Raw genomic sequence first — 23,941 nt, 5'->3', positions numbered from 1 at the left:
AGCACACTCAACTGAAGACTTAAGTGGACCCTCTGCAGATCTTTGCAGCTCTCTAGAGTTCTCTCTCTATGCACTGTTTCTTTCTGGGATTCTGTGGGTTCCAGCTCCTGCAACCTCCCCATACTCCCAGCTCCATCTCCTATACTCAGGGAGGTTGCTGCATTCTACTGAGGTCTCCTTTCCTGCGCCACAATCTGACAGCAAGCTAAGCAATTGTAGACTCAACCTGTTTTCATCTCTCAGGGATTCCCGATAATGCTGCCAGTTTTTCAATGTCTAAATACCGTTGTTTGATGTGTATGCATGTATGTATATACATATATATACATACATATTTCTATTCTATACACACACACACACACACATTGTCACACACACACACACACACACAGATGGGAGGATATATCTGGTCCTTTTATACATCTTGGCCAGAAGCAGAGATCCTCATTTTTTTCTCCTCCTCACATCCTTCCTTACTCAACTCTAATCTCTTGGTCAATCACTATAGACATTCCCTTACTCTTATCTTCTAGCTTGACAAACCACACCTTGGTTAAATCCAACTTTCTGCCCATCTCAGGCCTGCCTCTGTGCAGGTGAACATGACTGCAGAGAAACACTTGCCATGGCGACAACTCTGTCTTTAAATTCATGGCTGTGAACCGCTGTGGCTAGTCATGCTGCCTGGTAATCATACTGTATGTCTCTAGTCCAATTTCTCTCATACTTTTCTAAATGGCCATGTCACACCTTCTCTGTCATCAAACCTCCAATATTTCCACCTCATCTTCTCTCTTAGCATCCAACTATGTTGAAAAATTTTTAGCAACCAGAGAAATTCCAGATAGTTCCTCCCACCTTTACTGATCCACCTCCCCCTGTACTCTCACCTCCACCTTCTTGGCTCTTCCAGAGATGAACATTACACTCCTGTCTAATGCCCATCTGTCACCCGTGCCAAGGCCTCAAGGTTGTCATTTAAAAGGACTTTGCTGCAATGATTCTACCTACATCATCATCCTAACTGGTTTCCTTGCCTCTAACTCTATTTCTCCATAATCTATGCTCAACATTACAGCCAAAATAAGTAATTAAAAAAAAAATTCCTTAAGTCGCCAGCATCACTTCTTTGCTAACAACCTTTAACGCCTCCATTTGATTCAGAATACAAGGTGAATCCCTGCCATGGTCTACAGGCTCACTGGGCCAGGTACTGTTACTTCTTGACTTCATCTCCTGTGATTCTCTTTGCCTGTTTTTGTATGTGTGACTGCACTGGCCTCTGTACTCTCTGAAACGTGTAGTTACGCTCTCTGTTTAAGGCCTTTGCATGAATTGATCCCTCTTCTCAGAGCGCTCTTGCCTCATACATTAGCCTGGGTCACTCCTTCACCACCATCAAGTCTTTGTTCAGATATCACCTTCTCAATAAGGAGAATTCACTACTTCATTTAATTCTGCAACTATGCTGCCCCTTCTGCCCTGATCCAAATATTCTCTGCTCTTCACCATTTTCTAGATCATTCATTTGCTCATTATGTCTCTTTTACTTGTCTCCAGCTGCTAAGATATAAAACTCAGTGAGGGCCAGGACCTGGTTTTGTTCACTTATGTCTCCAAGAACACCCAGAACAGTATCAGCAAATGTAACAATTTAAAAAATATTTATTAAGTAAATATTGATTGAATTTCCTAATTCCCTTGTCTAAGTTTTTGCAGATTGCTACTCCCCTCATTGTTTATAGAGATTCTTGCTGTTCATTTTAATCTGATTTGACCTGGACAAGAATATTGGGGTGAGGAGAAAGAGAATGCCATTTTAATGGCTTTGGATCATGAACTTTATTTCATCTTTTAAATCATTATATCAAAGAGTCTGGGTTTAAGACCACTGATATCAAGGTTTTACCTTTCCTAAAGCAAGATGTAGCCAATGCCACCTTCCATTAGGATGGCAAGAGTTTGCAGTGCCTGTCCCACAAAGTTGATCTGTCTACGCTGTTTGGACACCCTTTTCCCCTCATTGTGGACAATAGAACAAGTTTGGTCAGTCTCTTCCACAGTTATGACTCTGAGACTGTCACGTTAATTGAACCCTGATCTAATCATCTCTAGGCTTTTGACTTATTGGCTCAGTCACCTACCTCTCTCTGTTCAACCTCTGCTTGATAGTTAATGGAAACCAGGGTTTTGTTTCTAGGTCTGAGTAACACATTACCCTCTGTATGTAAGTGGAGCATTAAATGGCTCAGCTTTGTGGCTCCAAGTGAGACCACCTCTGCTTCACCCCAGGACCCATCGATGCAATTATGTGCATGAGTACATGCTCCATAAGGCTGTGGGCAACATTGGGACAAGATTCTATGAGGCACATGTATAGCTCCTAGACCCAGCAGACATGTAATGTGGCACAAGTGAACGACTGTCACATAATGAACTGATGGTGGCCAATTTAGCAGCTGTGGTGTCATCAATGCTTTTAATGTAAAGTAAACACAATTATGAAAATAATTTCCTGCAATTGTGCTAACACGACCTCTCTTCTTGTTCTTGCTGGATTTCTCTTTCCATCTTATGAGTTAGAGGGTTCAGTCTGTTCTGCCATTGCTGGAAGGAATTCAGAGCCTTTCCAAACTTCAATAGCCATTTAAGTAACCCGTGGATAGGTCACCTGCTGGAGGATTGGAGGTCAATGGTACTTTAAGTATTTTTCTCTCTGTGGTTAAGACTGAACCCCAAACTGTCCAGACCAGGACAAAGAAGGAGCAGCTGCGGAAGATGTACTCTGCTTCTGTGCAGGGTGCAGTAAGACAGGGGGACCCCTGGCCTATGCAGGAACCTCTGATAAGCACATTAGTGCATGAATGTGTGTAAATGTGTATTTACATATTTGTATGCATGTGTGTGAGTGTGTGTGTATGTGTGTGTGATTTCATGTGAGCATGTGTACATCCAGGCATTTGAAAAAAGTAAAGGATAATTACACCTGAGGAGCTGAGTAGGGGCCCCCCACTTTTGGGGAGAAACTACCACTTGAGACTGAGTATAACAGGGTAGAGGTGGGGAGTACTGGGACCAGAAGCTGCTTTTAATAATGCCACTTACCTCTGCTGATTAATACGCTTGTCAAAATAAAAGGGAAATGGAAATGACCCCACAGTGCAGGGAGTAGGATGGGACTGGCTGAGTTGTATAGCCCAGATTAATTGCTAGTGCTCTCACCTCCTTTTTAAGGCTCCAGATACAATAGAATGATAATGAAGGAGAAATGCACACAGATCTGTCTGTCTTGGTCCTTCTATTCCCAGCCAGGCCCAGAGCCAGCAAGCTTGGCTGGCATTCAGTTCTCCAAGGAGTTGGAGACTGGTTTCTGTCCCAGAGAATACTCTCGAAAGGACTCAGCAGTTTGCAGCTGAGCTTGGCAGCTCTGCTGGCTTCATCAAGAAGGGCACCAGAGACCAAAGCAAATAGTTTCCCACCTTAAAACAAAAGCCAGGAGAGACCTCAGAGAGAGTTGAGTTTGATTTACGTGGAAGGAAAGTAACTGAGCTAGCCCAGAGATCTTGCTTGCAGCACAGAGAATGAATGGACGGGTCCCCAAGGACTGCCAACTGGAATGATTTGGACACTTTGGTCTGTACACGTGTGCTGAATTGCACTAAATTGTACTTAACATGGATAATGAAAATAGTTATTCTTATCACACCCCAGAGCAATAGAACTGGGCAGTATCTCAGGTGACTTCAAAGGAAATCTTTTCTTTCAGTTTAAAAAAGAGCTTTTGAGTTTTGGGGCAGAGGCAATGCAATGCAATGTTTTCTCCAAAAATGTTTCCTTTTCTCCTACATATGCAGAGAGATGATAGACCCCCTATTCTGTGGTTGGGGGCACATGCCAATGAAATGTGGGTGCAAAGTGATGTAGCTTGATCTCCAGCCCCCTAAGAGGCTGCATGCTTTCTCTCCCATCACTGGTTAACCCACTATAGAGGGTCTACTGGAGGCCCTAAGTAAGGCGAAGCTGAAAGATGGAAGAAACCTGGATTCTTAGACGGCTTTGGAGTGGAGCTACACCTACCCCAACCCTCCACAGACTCAAATTTGAAGGCAAACATGAAAACTCCTAGGTTCCTAAGGCAGCCATAGCAAGGTACCACAAACTGGGTTGAGTTAAAATTGCAGGACTTATTGTCTCAGATTTTCTGGAAGCCCCTCCAGACCATCGTGTCTGTAAAGGCTCTAGGGCAAGATCTTTCTTTGCCTCTTCTTAGCTTCTGGCAGTTGTTGGAAATCCTTGGCATTCCTTGGCTTACAACTACATCACTTTAATCTTTGTCATCACATGGCGCTTTTCTCACATGTCTATTTTTGTGTTCAAATTTTCATCTTTTCACAGACACGGGTCATGGATTAGAATCTCCCTTATCCTGTATAACTTTATCTTAAATTGATTGTATCTGTAATCAAGTTAATATCACATTCACAGGTATTAGGAGTTAAGACTTAAACCTATCTTTTGGAGAAACACAATTCTATTCATTATAGTCTTTAAAATTGAAGTCCGTTTGTTACAACAGCTGGTATTATGTACTTTGACTAATACATGTCTGGCATTGGTCTCAACTGAGAATAACCTTCTCCAGGAAATCTTGCTTAACTTCCTACTTCCAAACCCAGAACAAGTGCTACTTTCACAAGGGACTCTCCACATTGCCCTAAACTTCCCTTTTTACAGCCCTTTTCATGCTGTGCTGTTTCCTTGATCAAGTAAAATTCTTATCTCCTCCTTGGCTACACTTTTCATGTCCTAGAAGCAGGAATTCTGTCTTTCTTGTTCTTCATTGTATCTCCTAAGCCTGGTGCATAATAAGATCCTTAATAACTGCTTTTCAAATAAACACATGGATGATGTGAGGAGGGCTGGATGCTCTGGCACAAGCAGCATTAGGCCAATTTTCTGCCTTTAAGAGTATTGCAGTTGCTAATGAATGGCCTCTTTGTCGCCAAATGCACTGCTTATTCTCCTTCTCACTTTCTTTGTCTCCCCTGTTTCATGTACCATATTTGATGCCCTTGAACATACTGACATATTGATGCTGTTTTTAGAATCTGGCTCCTCTGGGTTGTTGCCTCAGCTCTCTGGCTCTCAGCTTACTATCAGTTTCATCTTGAAAACTTCTTGTTTCTCATTTCTGTTTGGACCTCTTGCTTATAATCTCAAACTCCACACCTCTGACAGAAAATGTTTCACTCACTCCATGGGTAGAAGTGGTTGGCTGAATTGAGTTGAATTCTCCCTAATTTCAGTTCCCGGTCCCGGAGCTGCTTCATAGCGGCTACTCATAGTAAAAGAATCTCCCCTCATGGTTTTGAAACTTACCTATTCCTCTCCCTTTTTTCTCAGAATCACCACATCTCAGAATGTTAGCTAGGAGCTGTTCCCACAGAACCATTAGAATTCCTCAGGGATGGTAGGGTCCTAAAAGGCACCTTGTCCATTAAGCACTGCCAATTAAAAAAATAGACTTTAAGTGTCAGGTTCACAGCAAAATTGAGCTGGAAGTACAGAGTTCCCATATACCCTCTCCCCTGAACCTCCTCCACTGTTATGGATTGAGTGATTGTGTCTCCCCAAAATTCTTATGTTGCAACCCTATGATGGTATTAGAAGGTGGGATCTTTAGAGGTGATTAGGATTAGATGAGATCATGAAAATAGAGCCATCACAAATGGGATTAGTGTCTTTGTAAGTCACTAGAGAGCTTGCTTCTCCTCTATGATCTCTGCCATGTGAGGATTCAATGAGAAGTCTACAGCCTGCAACCCAGAAGAGAGCTCTCACCAGAACTCAACCACACTGGCACCCCAATCTCAGACTTCCAGGATCCAGAACTATAAGAAATAAATTCCTGCTGTTTATAAGCCACACAGTCTATGGGATTTTGTTATAGCAACACAAACAGACTAAGACCCGCACTATCGATTTCCCACCAGGGTGACCCATTTGTTACAGTCAAAGAAACTACATCAACACGTCATCATCTTCCAAAGTCCATAGCTTAAATTAGAGTTTATTCTTGATGTTTTACCTTCTATAGGTTTTGACAAATGTATAATGGCATTTATTCACCGTTATAGTATCATATAGAATAGTCTCACTGCTCTAAAAACCCTGTGTACTCTGCCTATTTGTCCCTTCCTCTCATTCAACCCCTGGCAACCACTGAACTTTTTACTGTCTCCATAGTATTGTCTTTTCCAGAATGTCATATAGTTGGAATCATATATTATGTAGTCATTTCAGATTGACTTTTTTCACTTAGTAATATACATTTAAGTTTCTCCTTGTCTTTTCAAGTCTTGATAGTTTATTTCTTTTTTAGCACTGAAAAATATTCTATTGTCTGGATATACCACAGCTTGTTTATTCATTCACCTACTGAAGGACATTGTATTTGCTTACAAGTTTTGGTAATTATAGATAGAGTTTATATAGACATCAATGTGGAGGTTTTTGTGTGGATATGTTTTTTCTTTGGGTAATTACCAAGAAGTATGATTGCTGGACCATATGGTAAGAGCATGTTTAATTTTAAAGAAATTGCCAAGCTGGCTTACAAGGTGGCTGTACCACTTTGTAGTCCCACAATCAATGATGAGAGTTTCTGTTGTTCCATATCCTCACCAGCATTTGGTGTGGTTAGTTTTTTGGATTTTGACTATTCTAATAGGTGAATAGTGGTATCTCATTATTTTATTAATTTGAAATTTCCTAATTTGTAATTCCCACACAGTCTCTTGGAGGTTGGGGATATATGATGTTGAACATCTGTTCATATGCTGCTTGCCATCTGAATTTCTTCTCTGGTGAGGTGTTTGCTCAGGTCTTTGGCCTATTTTTAAATTGGGTTGTTTGTTTCCTTATTGTTGATTTTAAAGTATTCTTCATATATTTTGGATTACAGCCCTTTCTCTGTTATGTCTTTTACAAATATAGTCTCCCGTTCTGTAACTCGTATTCTCATTTTCTTAACAATGTCATTTGCAGAGCAAAAGTTTTAAGTTTTAATGAAGTTCAGCTTATCGATGATTTCTTTCATAGATCACGCCTTTAGTGTTGAATCTAAAAAGGCATTGCCATACCATCAATCATATAGATTTTTCTCCTATACTATCTTCTAGGATTTTTATAGTTTGGTACTTTACATTTTTGTCTATAATCTATTTTGAATTAATTTTTTAATAAAGGTTGTAAAGTCTGTATCTAACATCTTCTTTTCTTTTCTTTTTTCTTTATGTGGATGTCGAGTTGTTCCAGTGCCATTATTACTATCTTTGCTCCACTGTATTGCTTATGCCTTCTTCATCAAAGATTGGTTGACTATATATGAGTCTATTTCTAGGCCCTCTGTTCTGTTCTATTGATCTATGTGCATATTCTTTCACTAATACCACATTATTTTTATTATTGTAACTTTATAGAAAGTCTTGAAGTCAAGTAGTGTCAGTTGGCCAACTTTGTCCTTTTTCAATGTCATGTTGGCTATTCTGGACTTTTCTCCTCTTCATATAAACTTTAGAATCAATTTGTTGATATCCGGAATTTTTTTTTTTTTAATTGCATTGAATCTATAAATTGAGTTGGGAAGATGCATATCTTGACAATATTGAGTCTCCGTATGCATAAACCTCTTCATTTATTTAGTTCTTATTTGATTTCTCTCATCAGTTTTACAGTTTGCCTCATATAGATCTTGCACATATTTTGTTAGATTTATACCCACTTAATTCATTTTTGGGGGTGTTAATGTAAATAGTAATGTGTTTTTAATTTCAAATTCCACTTTTTTATTGCTAGTATATAGGAAAACAATTGACTTTTATATATTAACCCTGTATCCTTCAACCTTGCTATAATCATTTGTTAGTTCCAGGAATTTTTTGTTGTCGTTGATTCTTTCAGATCTTCTGCTTAGGCAGTCGTACCATCTGTGAACAAATTCTTACTTCTTTCTTCCACATCTGTATACCTTTTCTTTTTTGTCTTATTGCATTAAAAAGATTTTCAGTATAATGTTTTAAAGCAGTGGTGAGTAGTAAGATCTTTGTCTTGTTCCTAACTTTAATGGGAAAGACTTTAGTTTCTGATAATTATTTATTATGTTAGCTGCAGTTTTGTAGATATTCTTTATCAAGTTGAAGAAGTTCGCTTTTTTGCTTAGCTTTCTGAGAGTTTTTATCATAAAAGGGTGCTGAATTTTATCAAATGCTTTTTCTGTAGCTATCAATATGATCATGTGATTTTTCTTTTTTAGCCTGTTTCTGTGATAAATTACAATGATTCTCAAATGTTGAACCAGTCTTGTGTACCTGAGATTCCATTTGAATGTACTTATAATTTTTTTAATACGTTGTTGGATTTGACAAGCTAATAGTTTATTGACAAATTTTGCATCTATGTTCATGATATATATTGGTCTGTCATTTTCTTGTAATATCTTTACTCAGAGAATAAGTAAGAAATATTTCTTCTGCTTCTACCTTCTAAACATAATTGTAGAGAATTGTTCCTGCTAAAGATCCATGGCCTGCATTTAATCATGAGAGAACATTAGACTAACAAAAATTAAGGAATATTTTATAGTCTGAACTCTTCAGAATATTAGAGTGATGAAAGTCAAGAAGAGACCAAGGAACTCGTCCAGCTTACAGACAACTAAAAATACATGCTGACAAAATACAGTGTGTAATTCTGAACTGGATCCTGTTTCTATAAAAGACATTATTGGGACAATTGGGGCTGAGGACTACATGGGGTAAGGTATCAGTGTTAATTTCCTGATTCGGTGGTTCTATTGTTGTAGGTAGGAGAGTGTCCTTGTTTATAGGAAAGACATATTACCATATTCAGGAGTGATAGGATATCCTGTTATCAACTTAAATGGTTTTGGGGAGAAAAAAGAGTTGTTTTGTACAGTACTTGTAACTTTTCTGTAAGTTTGAAATTTCTTCAAAATGCCAGTTTAAATGACCAAATTAGGGTGGAAAATTATATTACTACCACAGTTATGGATAAAAGAGTTTCTAAAAATATCACTCTCTATACTTGTTACTGTAGTAAACATTAATTCATCTTCATATTCATATCTTTTCCTCTGGAGAAAGCAATACAGAGGACACAGCCTGGGACCGAACTTGGGAATATCAAATCTAAGTAAACTCTCCCAAGCAAAGGGATTAGGTGAGCAAAAACTAAATTCCAGGTTTGGAAACTGAATGTACATCAAGGAAAAGTTGAAAAATATTGCATTGCCCAGCAAATTCTTAAAATGTCATTTCAGTCTACAAGTGGAGCCCTTAATCCTTCCTGGGATGTTATAAGTTAAATTAACCTCATTATATTTTCAGATTTAGTCTACAAAATGGAAACAAAAAAGCATTTGTGCATACTACCAGACTATCTACCAACTATAATAGCCAAAACCTTTTATTGACACAGGCTCTCCAGATTATGGGGACTAAAGTAGGTGTCATACAGTCACCAAGGACTCATGGGGCCTTAGGTAAATAAAAAAGGAAGATAATCTAAAAAGTCATGGACCTTGAAATGAAGATTCTCTCAAACAGCAGAAATACTGAAACTCAGATACCTGGAAACAGACTGAAGAATAGGGGGAATATGAAGAAATAAGTAAAACTGTATTTCTGTGAAAATACTATAAAACAACCCAATACTTGTATAAATGTGACTGGTTTGGAAAAATAATTATAGAGAACCTAAAAGATATAAATATGTTTTATAAATTTTCTAGGAGGAAGGAAAAGTTATGACTACTAGAATCTTTTGGCCATAACATATTTTAGTTTTTCAGAGAGGGTGATGAGCCGCCATGCTTCCACTGCTTCCGTCTATTGCCAGGGATTTTGCCTCTCTGCTTCTCTTACCTCATCCAACATTCTCTCTTCCCACTGACTTTCCCATATCCAATAAACCATTTTTAGTCTCCATGAATGAGAAGTATGAACGTCAGATGCACATTCCCCAATTTAATATAATCAAAGACATACCCTCTCCAAATCTAAAATATTTGACACAGTCTATAGACTATGCTCTGTTGATTCTGGAAACTATAGCAAATGCAGTTTTAAGACATGAAATATTTCATCTCTATCTAGGGTCACTCTTTGGTTTCTTCATATTTTGCCCTAAAGCTATTGGACTTATTTCCAAGCTCTGTAACCTTGGCTGGGATGATTCATATCCCGAGTAATTTTTCCTTTTTTATACATTTCTTAAGTTACTTTTTTCAAGAAATGTGTCCATATCCTCTAAGTTGTGAAATGTATTGGCATAATGTTGACCATAACATTGCCTGATTATTCTTTTGTTGTTGTACAATCTATGGTGTTGTTCCCTCTTTCAGTCTTTATGTTGAAAATTAGAGTTGCCCCCTTTTTTCTTGATCGGTCCAGCTAAGAATTTATCCTACACATTTGAAATCCATGTTTAATTCAGATCTTCTCTGACCTTTCTTCTTGTTCTGGAATGAAAACTGGTCAGCAGTTGGTGAATTTACAGGACTGGGTGAGGTCAGAGTTTGATGAGGAGGTGAGGGTGCAGGCGAGGTCAGAGGCAGGGTCTGTGGAAGGTGGAGAGGCTGGTAGGGAGGCTGATAAAGAGAGAGTTCAGTGACTCAGAGGCTGGGTGGATGCTGAACAGAAGAACAAAATAGCCAGGGCCACCCACCCTTCCGCAGTTATTACAGTGATACTTCCTGGCAATGTATTGTTAAAAGACCATTTCCCAGTACATTCCGCTGAGGCCTGAGGAACTGCTTGCACTGTATAGCTATACATTAAACTTACAGGAACCTTGGGAACATTGAACTATATATAGCATGTATGTCTCTGTGTAATATGGAGAGGAAGAGACACATAATTATAACTCCAAATAGAGGGCTACATTTAGAAACCTCTGTTAATGTAAAACCATAGTTACTTCTGACATGTTTTATTAATGGCTGATTCGTAGTTTTCAATTTTCTACAATAGCATGTATTATTAATTACCTAGATAAGAAAAATACATATTTTATTACTATGTATGCTGCAGTTTGGTGAGCTAGAAAATGCACCAAACAGCAAAGACAAATTTCAATAAAACGAGTTGTCAATAACAAAAATAAATAAAATAATACATATTTAAGACTGAGCTGAAAACTAATAAAAGGCAAAATATGAAAGCTTAAGTTTCTTTTTATATGCTATCAAGTATCTCCCTTTGGCCTTCGGTCAGACTCAGAATAGAACCCTGTCAACACTCTCAAGCACAAGCGGTGATTTTTAAGACTTAGCTCTTCTCTTCAATTGTCACATGCTCGCTTGAGTTATGTGGTACAATTTAGAGTTGTTAGCAGACCTTCTACAAAGATAACAGTGGAAAACAGACAATTTGTTTGGCCTTCAGCAAAATCGTGAGTGGACAAAAGAGTTAAGTGGAAAGTTTGCCTAATGTGAGTCTCAAATATCTCAAGTCCCTCCAGGTCAGAAATACAAGAATGGAGGATGGACTACCCTCTCCTATCCCCCAAGTTCTCTGTTTGGCCACTTGTTTTTCAAGAATCTTTTGTTCCTGATTTTCAGATGGGAGCCTGGTCTGTCTCATAATTTGTAAGACAAGATCTTCAAAGTAGTACACAACCCTAAACGGAACTTGTAATCAGATATGATCTGACACAGTCACATTTAAAACTCACCAAGAACACATTATTACACTGTCACTTGGGAAATTCTATCGAGTGTAGCAGTTCTTACTCTTTTCAGGCTCTGGACTCCTTTGTGCACGAATGGTGCTATGGGCCCTTGAACCATAGTAGGTATACCCAGGTACAGAAAATGTGGCCTCAGGTTGCTCACCAATGCACCGAACCCAAGTATGGATCTTGGTTCAGAACATCTGCTCCCAGGGGCACACTTCTGAGTAGTGTCTCCAAATGGGGTTCTGAGGAGAATTTGAGGAGCTCTTGGGTGCTACTAATTAACTGCTTTATGCTCGCTTGCGTTCAGGGGTGAAACTATCTAACTCTGTTACACTCTATTTTAATCTAGGCCTTCTCAGAGCCTCTCACATTTATGGGAAATCTCTTTGTTATTTCCTAAGCATCTTTTCTCTGGTCAGAGAATATGGTCAGTGTACACCTCTCCTGAGGACCTGCAATTTCCTGGCTCAGAGCAGAAGCCCTGCAAATGTTTCATCTGGAAAAAGCGTGGTACAGAAATGCCTGGGGGAGTGGAGAGCTATAGGACTAGAAAGCTAATAATAACCTGCTGCCTCTTGTTCAAGGACAAGGGAAGCCAGGGTGGAGACTGCGATGAGCCAAGGCCAATGTATAACAATTCTGGGCGGTTCCTCTGAGGAAGATTTAGCCCCAGGGCCCTGGGGAGAGATGTTCCTGCCAGCCACAGGGAGCACACTGAGGGAAGGGGTGACAGTGTCTGTTTGCTACAGGCCCTGTGGGTGATCAGATGTGCTGGATGAAATAGGCAGGCTGGGGTGGGGGCACAGTCACAGGATTTTACATACCTCCTTCACAAGTCATAGCACCATAAGGCAAAACCAGACATTGTTTTAAAATAAAATTTTACTTAAAATTTATATTTTTCCACTTGGGACTTCCCCAAAGCCAGGTTTTCCTAAGTACTTTTTTTAAAAAAAAAATTTAGAATTTCTCCCAGAAAAACAAAAGTAAGGAGAGTAGTACAATAAAACCTCCATACCCTCCATACCCATCATCGGTGTGGCCCCAACCTGTGCCCTCTAGACCAACCCCTCTTCCCAGATCCCACTGGGTTGTTTTGAAGCAAAGCCCAAATATATTGTCTCAGCACGAGTTCTAACAGGTAAGGGCATAAACAATGCAGCCTGCAATACCACTAGCGTATGTAAGACATAATAATTAGTTAACGTTAAATGGTATCAAGGCAGGGTTGCCATTTCATGATTGTTTCATAAATGCCTTTTTATAGATATTTTGTTGAAAACAGAATCTAAACAAGGTCTGCATATTACATCCAACTGATACGTCTCAGGATTCTCATTCTTTCTTTTTGAAAACTGAAGCTTAAAATACATGCAGTCAAGTACACTGACTTTAACTTCATAACTTAATGAAGGTCTATATGTACATCTAGAGCCACACATAACGATTGCCCCGGTCAAGATGTAGGATATTCTCAGCTCCCCTTATCTCCTGTCCCTTCCCATCAGTCAGAAGGAACCTCTGGTCTGGCTTCTCTCAACACAGGTTCATTTCCCTGTTCTTGAACTTCACATAAATAGATCATCCACACAGTATGCGCTCTTTTGTGTCTGGCTTCTTTTGCTCAGTATAAGTTCTGTGAGATTCACCCATGGGTCTTTGTTTGTTTCATTTTGTTTGTGTGTCTATACTAACCTATTTTTGAATCTCAAATTTCTTTTGCTATCTATATTGATTTGGGTTGATTATTCACTTTGATTATTATTAATAGTGGCACTATTAATATTCTTGTCCATGTATTTTGGTAACAGAAGCGCTCCTCTGTGAAATGTCTGAATAATAGGGTTGGTGTAGCTTAGCTTTGGGAAATACTCCCAAATAGTTTTCCAAAGTGTATTAATCCCAGCTGACCCACATCCTTATAAATGTTTGGTATTTATTTAATCTTAATCCATTTTGGTGTGGCTTTAATTTACATTTTCCTGGTGACTAATGATGTTAAGCATTATCATTAGCTATTTGGATATGTTATTTTGTGAAGTATCTTTTCAGATAACTTTGTCCGTTTTCAAAAGTTAGATTGTTTGTTTCTGAAATATTTTTATATGTATATCAGTTTTTTTCCTCCCAAGCTGTCAGGAGAACAACATCCACAGTGAAGTAGAATGGAATAGGTTAGGGTTGGACAGTTTGAGTGGAAGAATGAAGATTAAACAGTGAAAATGCTAAAAATGTTGACCCTTTTAGTGGATTTAGAAAAGACGAGATTAAGCAATGGGTCTTTTTTTGCTTTACAAAGGAAAGCTCTTCCTTGGAAACAAAATGAACATAAAAATAATAAAACAAAATGACTCAGTGACTTATATGAATGATAGAAAATTGATGATTATTGAAAAGATATCAATAGAGAATAATGAATAGTAAATAAAAAGTAAAGATTTGGAGAGAAATATTGTGGCTTCTATGTAAAACTGTTTCTTGAAAAATACCACATGTTCTATTCCTTCAGTGCCACAATAGGACTTTCTAATATGTGACATAAAATAGTCTTAGTTTATCCAGGAGTTTTTAAATATTTAGAGAAGTCCTCATGATTCTCTTTAATGATGTCTCTTTTGTGTATAAGTTACAAATGATCATTTCCTTAAGTTTACTGCCTTATCAGCTCAACTGACTCATTCCCATGCACTCCCTGTAATCTGTCCCTGAATCCTTTGAAGCTGACTACATGGCTGAGTGCTGGTCCCACTGGGTGTGGAGCTTCCTGCCCTGAAGGCCTTGCCTTTCCTGAAGGAAAAATGAGACTGTCCCAAGGGGAAGGAAGAGGAGCTCAGAGCTAGAGAGGTTACCAACTCCCAGGGACATCCATGTGGGACCCAGCTTGGGAGACCTCTTGGAAGGCTTCTGATGGGTCAGTCCACCATGGCATTGCAGCCACAGCCATCCGAGGGCAGTGCAGGCACAGTTTGGTCTCCTCAGCAGCCACATTCAGGCCTGGCTGGGTAGGGGACCCATGGTCAGTTCAGGGCTGCTGTGGGGCTTGACTATGGAGCTTGAAAGACACTGGTCCCATGTTGCCTGGGGTGGCTCGTGGAAGCAGTTTGGAGGGTGTAGAGGGAAAATAAAAGCTTAAGAAAGGAAAGATTATGAAAAGAAAGTTGCCAGAACAAGGAGAGAGTCCCCAGTGATGTGCCACAAGTACTAATCTTTGCATCACTGGGAAAATAGCCTTGCCTGTGGGGTGCTGGGTCCAGGGTTGCCTCAGTAAGATTTGCTGGAACCGAAAACAGAGGTACTGGGAAAAATGTGGATTCTAGAATCAGATGGATTCTTTGTTGGGCCACCCGACCCTCAGCAAGATGTTGAACCTCTCTGTAGCTCAGCTTCCATTACTGACATGCTCATATGTCAAATCAATGCAGGATGAATATGGTAGCATGTACACAACTGTCTGGCTCAGAGAAGGTGCTCAGTAATTCAATCAAGCAGCATCTGGAGAATGACCTCAGGCACCTTTTTTATTGTGGATTTTTTTTTTTTTAAAGAAACCTCACTTACAAGCCTGACATCTCCCTGGAATAGGTCAGGACTGGCTATTGAAAGCACACTCTCCCACACCTCTTATCAGTTGGCCAGATGTATCATGGTGAGAGTCTAGGGAAGGCTGGGTAAATCTGGAGCTGGGTGCTGGCCTGTCAAAAGCACTAGAATGAAACGAACCCAGTCTGGGGCTTCATGTTAACAAAGGCAAGTATATAACCAATTCTGGCTAAGACTGATGAGTCTTTATCATATTAAAATTGCTTTTAAAAATAGTTGATCACTTGATTCATTAGGCAATCAAACTGGCATTGATTTGGTAACTTTTTCTAAATGTTATTTCTTTATAGTTATACTCATGTATTTAATTTCATCTTATATTTTTACTACTCCAAGTAATATGTAAGTAAGAAAACAGTGTTCAGAAACTTCTATTGCATATGTGAATTTGTACAGTGAACATTCATTCAGTTCATTGCCCATCATTGTTCTATCTTACAAATCCTTGTTGAGGACCCCCATAGGCCAGGGGTGTGCTTGTCACGGGACAAGCAGATCTCTGAAGGTAAAAAGCCTACAGTAAACAAGTCATCACTTTAGGATGGGGTGTGCTAATAGGGGTTCCCTGCAACATATACAGTGAAAAACTGGAAACACTTAATGCTCAGCAGTAGGAGAAGCATCGATTCAATTGTGAGTCATTCTAGGATCTACAAGGAAGCAGTTAAAATGAGTGTGGAGGGGAGGCTTCAAATAGAGTGACACAGAAAGACCCTGAGACACATCATGATAGACTCTGCAGTAAAAGTATTCTATGCATTCTATGTGTATACAGGTAACTTACAAAACACTTTATTTTTTATATTGTGTATATTGTTCTGAACTTAATTTTTATATAGATATAGATACAAATACAGGTAGAATTAAGCACATAGAAAGGTCTGGAAGGGAATACTTACTCTGGGTTAAGGAGGACAGTAGAGATTAGATTTGTTTCAAAGGAGAATTATCCTTGACAAATATTTAAGTGTTTGCAGGCAGAACGAATGTATGTATTATTTATTTAATGAAAAATAAATTTCAACTAGATATTTCCATTTTGAGAAAACAAAATGTAGGACTAAAGAGATCGTCTACTTTCAGAAGCTTGTGTCACAAATTGAATAAGAGAACTGGACATAATTTGAAGATTTTAAGTGATTTCTTGGTTGATTTTCATTCATTCCTTCATTTATTCATTCAGTTATCAATTTCACTTATTTCTGCAAATTATTTAAAGTTGCTTACAAAATTATATTAGGTCCTTTAATTTTTTAATAATTTAACATCAAAATAAAACTAAGAATATTTTATATTTCTGTGTGTGCATACACATATATATGGCAAAAGTCTTTAGGCACTGAGTCCTGAGTTTGCATTTTCTTGCAGTTAAAAGACAGCCTTCTATACTGATACTGCCACAAAGAACACATACAATTTCATCTGAAGAGTAACCTTTTCCCTGACGCTAAATTAAAGTTCATTTAGAGACCCTGTTATAAACCACACTGGGTAGAAAAATATGTAATATTATCCTATGTTTATTCAAGACTCATTAGTATTATTCAAATGGATGGTTTATTTAAGATGGTGGCTCTCAATCCCATAGGATGCAATATCTTCTATTTATAACAAATATATTATAACACATCTTGTACTACCAGGAAATGAATTTAATAGATAATATAACATACTGAACTTCATAGTTGCTCCAAGTGTAATATTAAGGAGAAGTAAAAAGACAGTGACATGACATAAAAGATGTATTCCATATGCACATGCTGCAATATAAATAGATGAGAAGACAGAAGAAGCAGTCACCCTGTGCAATAAGCATATGGACTCACTGACACTGGAAACACCAGCAAGTTGTGATGGCTTCATTAAACCACGAGTGGTGCTGCTGTTCATGGTGTGCTTTTTCCAAAACATTGAAAACTTGGTTGTGTTCTGAAAGGAAACAATGTCATCTCCTCTCCATTTAAACAAAAATAGATATTTTGGAAAATTCGATGCTTATTAAAACTGTGACAAATACCTTATTTTTCTTTGTAAGTCAGATTTAAGTTCTTGGGTAAAATAATTATAAACAACTTTCTTATCTATAGAAATATCCAGAAAGATATCTGAAAGTTGTTTGGGACCTGGCACAGATGCTTATTGAGGTGGGACCGTCTTGTGCATTGAAAAGAATTTGGCATCCATGGGGGTCCTCTTACTAAAGCCAATACTGCCTCAACTTGTTACAACCAAAACCACTTCCAGAAATTTCTAAAACAGTCCCTGGAGAGAGGTGCTGTTCCCACTGAAAACCACTGAATAAAACTTGTAATAACACTCAGATTGAGGTCCTCCAAAAGCAGGTGGGGCAAAGGGCTGTGTATAATGGTTTATGTGGGGTGTGGTCCCAGGAAGCAGTCGGGGGCATGACTGTGAGCCATAGATCTGATTCTGCTGGGACCTCCTGAAAGGACTACAGAAAGTGACCAGAATCACTGTCTGGAAGGACAGGAAGCAGGAACATTTACCCACCAATTTCTGGCCCCATTGGTCAAGGTGTTACCTTAAGGTGCTAAGGTTTTCACATTTCTGGGCCAACCTAAGCACTGGCTGAGAATGCTCAGACCTGGGGCACTGAGATGCTCAGCAGGAAGTGAGTCCCAGCCCACACAGGTCAGTGCGCTCTCTCTTACAGCAGGAGGTTGAGGGCATGTGGGTCAGGGCAAGAAGGTGTCTAATCTGCTCACTGATAGAATTTTTGCGGGGAGGCACGCTGATTATCTAAGAGGACCTCAGGCATCCTGTCTGCTATGTGACCACTTCTGGGAGGCTTTTGACAAGCCATCTAGTTGGGCAAGAGTGAAAACCTAGAACATTTCAGACATGCATCAACACAAAGCCGAGACTGCAGCCACTAGAATAAATTCTGGAAGGGTTAGTCTATTTGATAAATCAACTTTTTTATTTTCACCTTCATGGCAAGCAGACCTTCATTTTGTTCCCCTTGTCCATCCTCCATTCCTAAAAAGAAATGCATTTTCCAAATAATTCCCAGGGGGAATATGAGCACTTGCACCAGTATGCCACTTCTAACCTAGTTAACGTGGGATGTGGCTAGTCTATGGTCGAAAGCGAAGGGGCGGCTGCCATCTTTTCTTTTAACTGAGTTTATTGGGCCCTGAGAAGCCAGGATAGCTGTTTTCATTACAGTAGAAAGAGTTCATATAACTGCAGCACTAACCTTGAGCCCTGGTCCACAGAGCAAGTTCCTGACACTCTTGTCCTGAAGATGCTGAGATACTTGCATTGCCATGGGTGCCCACATCTCCCAGTCCAGGGTCAAATGCATTCCCTGTGTGTTTGCTCCTCTTCAATCATGCTACAAGAAGACAAAGACTGGCTATACTGAGGCAAGCTAGGCTTTGTGGGTGGCAATTTCCTTGTTTGATACTAGATTGTGCTCAGCATATGAGGAAGTAGACAGCTGTCCTAAAGTGACACCGTATGTGTCCCTACAAAAGTGATGTGCCACTCACTTCCTCCAGACACCTTCAGAACCTATGCGTTAAACTCAGAAAATTTCTACTTGTCCTTGTCTAAGCTCAAGTCCCCCTAAAGTCTAGAAAGTAATCCCAGGGCCCTGAAGTGGGGGGAGGACTGGGAAGAAGAAAAGAATCAAAGAGGAAATGCTGATTCATGAAGCTCATTATACTGGAAATCCACCAAGAACCATCCACTGGCTCCTGTCTCCACAGGTCAAGTGTTGCCTCAAGGGACACTGGTTCTCTCACATTGCAGCCACTAGTATGGCCAGTGGCCTCACAGTCATGCAATTAGTTCTTAGCTGTGCTGGTTTGTGCCAGAATTTTCTAGCAAACTCCCGTGTCATATACTTGCTTTTTACTGAGTCCATGGCACATGCTAGGCTTACGTGTGATTTTCACCATGTCATTTTTACAGACTAGGAGATGCATACAGCCTGCCTTTTCAGGTCTATCACCTATAAAATGACAAGAAGAGTGAGTAGGAAGCATTGCAGAAATGCTGAGGCTCCTTAGCATTTCCTGAAACATTTAAGGGTGTATGGACAGTAGGGACCTTCTGCAGCTTAATCACTGCTCTTCTCAGGGATATCCTTCACCTTAACTCTGAGTAAGGCAGGGGCATCCTTGCCTTACGAGCATGCCTCTTACTAGAAGGGTGTTTCAGGCTCTTCTCCCTGCTGCCCCCCATATACCTAAATTTAACTTATCCTGCCAGTCATTACATCTTTTCTTTGTGAGAGATGCAGCCTGAGTGCAGATCGAAATGAAAGAGCTTGACCTGAGGTGACACTGTGTTATCCAAGTTTTGGACTGGAAGCTAATGCTGCAAGAAACCGAATAATTGAGGAAAATCTAATAAAAGCTTATTAAAGGGTTGTGGACAGGGTGTAGGAAAGTCCACCATCGATGTGCATGACCCTAGGAGTCGATGGGGACCTGCTGCTACCATGCCAAATGAGGAAGGGCAGGGCAGGCAGGAGACTGAGAGAGAGACTGGTGCTAGGGAGAGGGACTTCCACATGGGACTGCTGCCTTCAGTGGAGGAAAAGGACATGGACAACCTGTGGCCTAGAGAGCAGGGCATCTGTGGAATCATTTACTTTGCATTGCCCTGTGGAACTGATTGCTCACAGTGGTAACCTGCTCAGTAATACATCCTGTCATCTTTTTACCTTTTTCTATATCACGTCTTCTCGCCTCCACTAAGGCTTTTGAGAAACTCCTCTCAAAGAAACCATTGTACTTAATCCTTACTCCAAGGCAGTGACCCAACCCGAGACTGGAAGTAGCTTATCCAAGACCGCCTACCTAGTGCTAGAGTGTCCATAACTCCAATCTGTTCTATAATGCAACCCAAACTAGTAAGTATGATTAATGTCTGGTATATTGGCAGGAATTCATGATTTCAGTGTATTATACTTCACGTGGAAACATGGTTTGCTAAGTATTTGTCAAATGTTATGCCTCAGAGTTCTAGTAGAAGACTGTGTTTGCAGACTCTCATAGTAGGCAAAGGCACAGGGGAGTTAAGAAGGGGATGATGAACAAGAGGAAAATGATGAGAGCAGCATCATGGCAAAGGTGGAAGATGGCAGCCATAATGGGAAGAGATTGAGAGCCACTCCCTTTACAGAGCAGGGTATCTAGACAATGAATGTCAGGTGCTCTGGGAATTGGGTAACTGGTAAAAAGAAAGAGAGAAAGAAAGAAAGAAAGAAAGAAAGAAAGAAAGAAAGAAAGAAAGAAAGAAAGAAAGAAAGAAAGAAAGAAAAGAAAGAAAGAAAGAAAGAAAGGAAGGGAAGGAAGGAAGGAAGGGAAGGGAAGGAAGGAAGGAAGGAAGGAAGGAAGGAAGGAAGGAAGGAAGGAAGGAAGGAAGGAAGGGAGGAAGGGAAGAAAGAAACAGAAATACACACGCACCTACCTACATTTTTCTTGATAACATTATTCATGATTGTGTATACACACAGTGTGGATAAGTGAATGAACATATCATGTATGAGTGATAGCTTCACAACAGCAGCTACCAAAGAGAGAAAAAGAAGGGAAAAGAACAGATATTTGGAATAATTCTGTGTCTACAGGACCTGATTTAATTAGCAGTTTGTGTCACTGCTTTGTGGTGCCCTTGAAGGTTATACGTTTTAGTAACTGAACCTTGTTTAGATATTGTTTGCATTTTAGAGTTTCTGTTAATCATGTTGATAACAGGATACCTTCTATAATTAAAAAACAAAAACAAAACAACATTGTTCAGTGAGGGCTCTAAATTCCATCGGCAACAAAATACCAAAATCATCTTTTTTCCCCCAATTATCTTTTTTTAAAAAATTAAATTTATTGGGGTAACATTGGTTAATAACATTATATAAGTTTCATGTGTACAACTTTAAAATATGACATCTGTATACTCTATTTGACCTCTTTTACCCTTTCATCCTCTCTCCATCTCCCTTATCCTCTGGTGACCATTATTCTGTTGTCTGTATTTATGAGTTTGTTTCTGTTTGTTTGTTTGTTTTGTTCGTTTGTTCATTTGTTGCTTTTGGTTTATATTCTACATATGAATGAAATTATATGATTCATGTCCTTCTCCATTTGACTTATTTCACTTAGCATAATATTCTCAAGATCCATTCATATTGTCATAAATGGCAATATTTCACCTTTTTATGGCTAAGTAGTATTATATTGTATATATGTACCACATCTTCTTTATCCAATTATCTGTTGAAGGACATTTAGGTTATTTCCATGTCTTGGCTATTGTAAATAATGATGCAATGGACATAGGAGTGTATATATCTTTATGAATGAATAAGTGATTTCAAATATTTTAGTTAGATACCTAGAAGAAGAATTGCTGAGTCATATGTTAGCTCTATTCAGAATAGCAATTATTAATAATGCAAGAAATAGAAATGTTAGAGAGGATGTGAAGAAAACTACTTGTACACTGTTAGTAGGAATTTAAATTGGTGCAGCCACTATGGAAAACAGTACAGATTCCCCAATTATCTTTTTAAATTATGATAAAATATAAATAACATAAAACTTGCCATCTTAACCATTTTAAGTGTACAGTTCCATGGCATTAAATATATTCACATTGTTGTGAAAATATCATCACTAACCATCTCCAGAATTTTTGTCATCTTCCAAAGCTTAAACTTTATATCCATTAAACAATAACTCCCCATTTCCTCCTACTCTCAGACCCTTACAACCACCATTATATTGTCTGTTTCTATGAATTTTGTTACCTAGGTATCTCATAAAAGTAAAATCATACAGTATTTGTTCTTACCAATTACTTTTGATTGATATAAAATTTTAGGATTTCACATATTTTTGGTTATATTTCTAAATAAGAAATAATTCCTTATTCGTATATATTCATAACATGTTGGTGCTAAATTTAACCTAAAATAAATAGTGTCTCAGAAGCAAATACTGTGTATAGATTGGAAAAAAAATAAAACTGTCTTTGTTCTCAGATGACATGATTGCTTATGCAATAAATTCAAAAGAATCAAAAGCAACAACAACAACAACAACAATAAAAACTCCTGGAACTAACAGTGTTTACAACAAGGTTCCAGGGTACAATGTTAATATACAAAAAATCAATTATTTACCTATATACTAGAAATAAAAAAGTGAAACTTAAAATTAAGAACACATTGCCATTTATATCAGCACTCCCAAAATGAAATACTTATGTATATGTGTAATAAAATATGTAAAATATCTACTTGAGGAAACTTACAAAACTAATGAAAGAAATCAATAAAGAACTAAATAAATGAAGAAATATTCCATACTCATGGATAGGAAGAAACAGTATTGTCAAGATACTAGTTCTTTCCAACTGAATCTATACAGTCAAAGCAACTCTAATCAAAATCCCAGTAACTTATTCTGTAGATATCAACAAATTGATTCTAATGTTTATGTAAAGAGACAGAAATCTCAGAATAGTCAACAGATTATTGAAGGAGAAGAAAAAAGTCAGAGGACCGACACTACCCAACTTTAAAACTTACTATAAACCTACAGTAATCAAAACAGCATGGTATTTAGTGAAAAAAAAATGACAAGTTGATCAATAGAACAGAGTAGAGAGTCTAGAAATAGACCCACATAAGTATAGTCAATCAGTTTTTGACAAAGGAGCAAAAGCAATGCAATGAAGCAAAGATAGTCTTTCAACAAAATAGTAATAAAACAACTGGATATGCACACACAAAAAGTAATAATAATAATCTTGACACAGACCTTTCATCCTTTCAAAAAATTAACTCAAAATAGATCATAGACCTAAACTTAAAACACAAAACTATAAAACTCCTAGAAGATAGAAAAGGGGAGAAAATCTAGATGGCCTTGGGTATGGTGATGACTTTTTAGATACAACACAAAATGCTCGATCCATGAAAAAAATCATTAATAAGCTGGATTTCATTAAAATTAAAAGTTTACGTTCTATGAAAGACACTGTTAAGAAAAAAAGAAGACAAGCCACAGACTTGTAGAAGATATTTGCAAAAGACATATCTGATAAAGGACTGTTTCTCAAATACTCCAAGAACTGTTAAAAGTTAACAATATGAAAACAAACAACCCAATTTAAAAATGGGCCAAAGACCTGAACAAACAATGTGTCACCAGAGAACATATTCAAATGGGAAGTAAACATGAAAAGATGCTCCACATCATATGTTAATAGGAAATTACAAATTAATAAAACAATGAGATATCACTACACACCTATTTGTAATGACCAAAATCCAAAACATTGACAATACCAAATGCTGGTGACGTGGAGAGAAAGGAACTCTCATTTACTGTTGATGGGATTGCAAAATGGTACAGCTACCTTGGAAGACAGTTTGACAGTTTCTTAAAAACTAAACATACTCTTACCTCATTATAGAGCAATCATACTCCTTTACAAGAGCTGCCTTTGCCCCTAACTTGGAGAGCAGTCTCCTTTATGTGGTTCAGATCTCAGCAATCTGTTTAGAGCCACTACCCAAGCACTACCTCTTTGCTCCATTTAA

Source organism: Pteropus medius, unplaced genomic scaffold (assembly GCF_902729225.1).
Source record: "Pteropus medius unplaced genomic scaffold, Ma_sr-lr_union100, whole genome shotgun sequence".
Classification (NCBI taxonomy): domain Eukaryota; kingdom Metazoa; phylum Chordata; class Mammalia; order Chiroptera; family Pteropodidae; genus Pteropus; species Pteropus medius.
Note: the sequence above shows the minus strand (reverse complement) of the source record.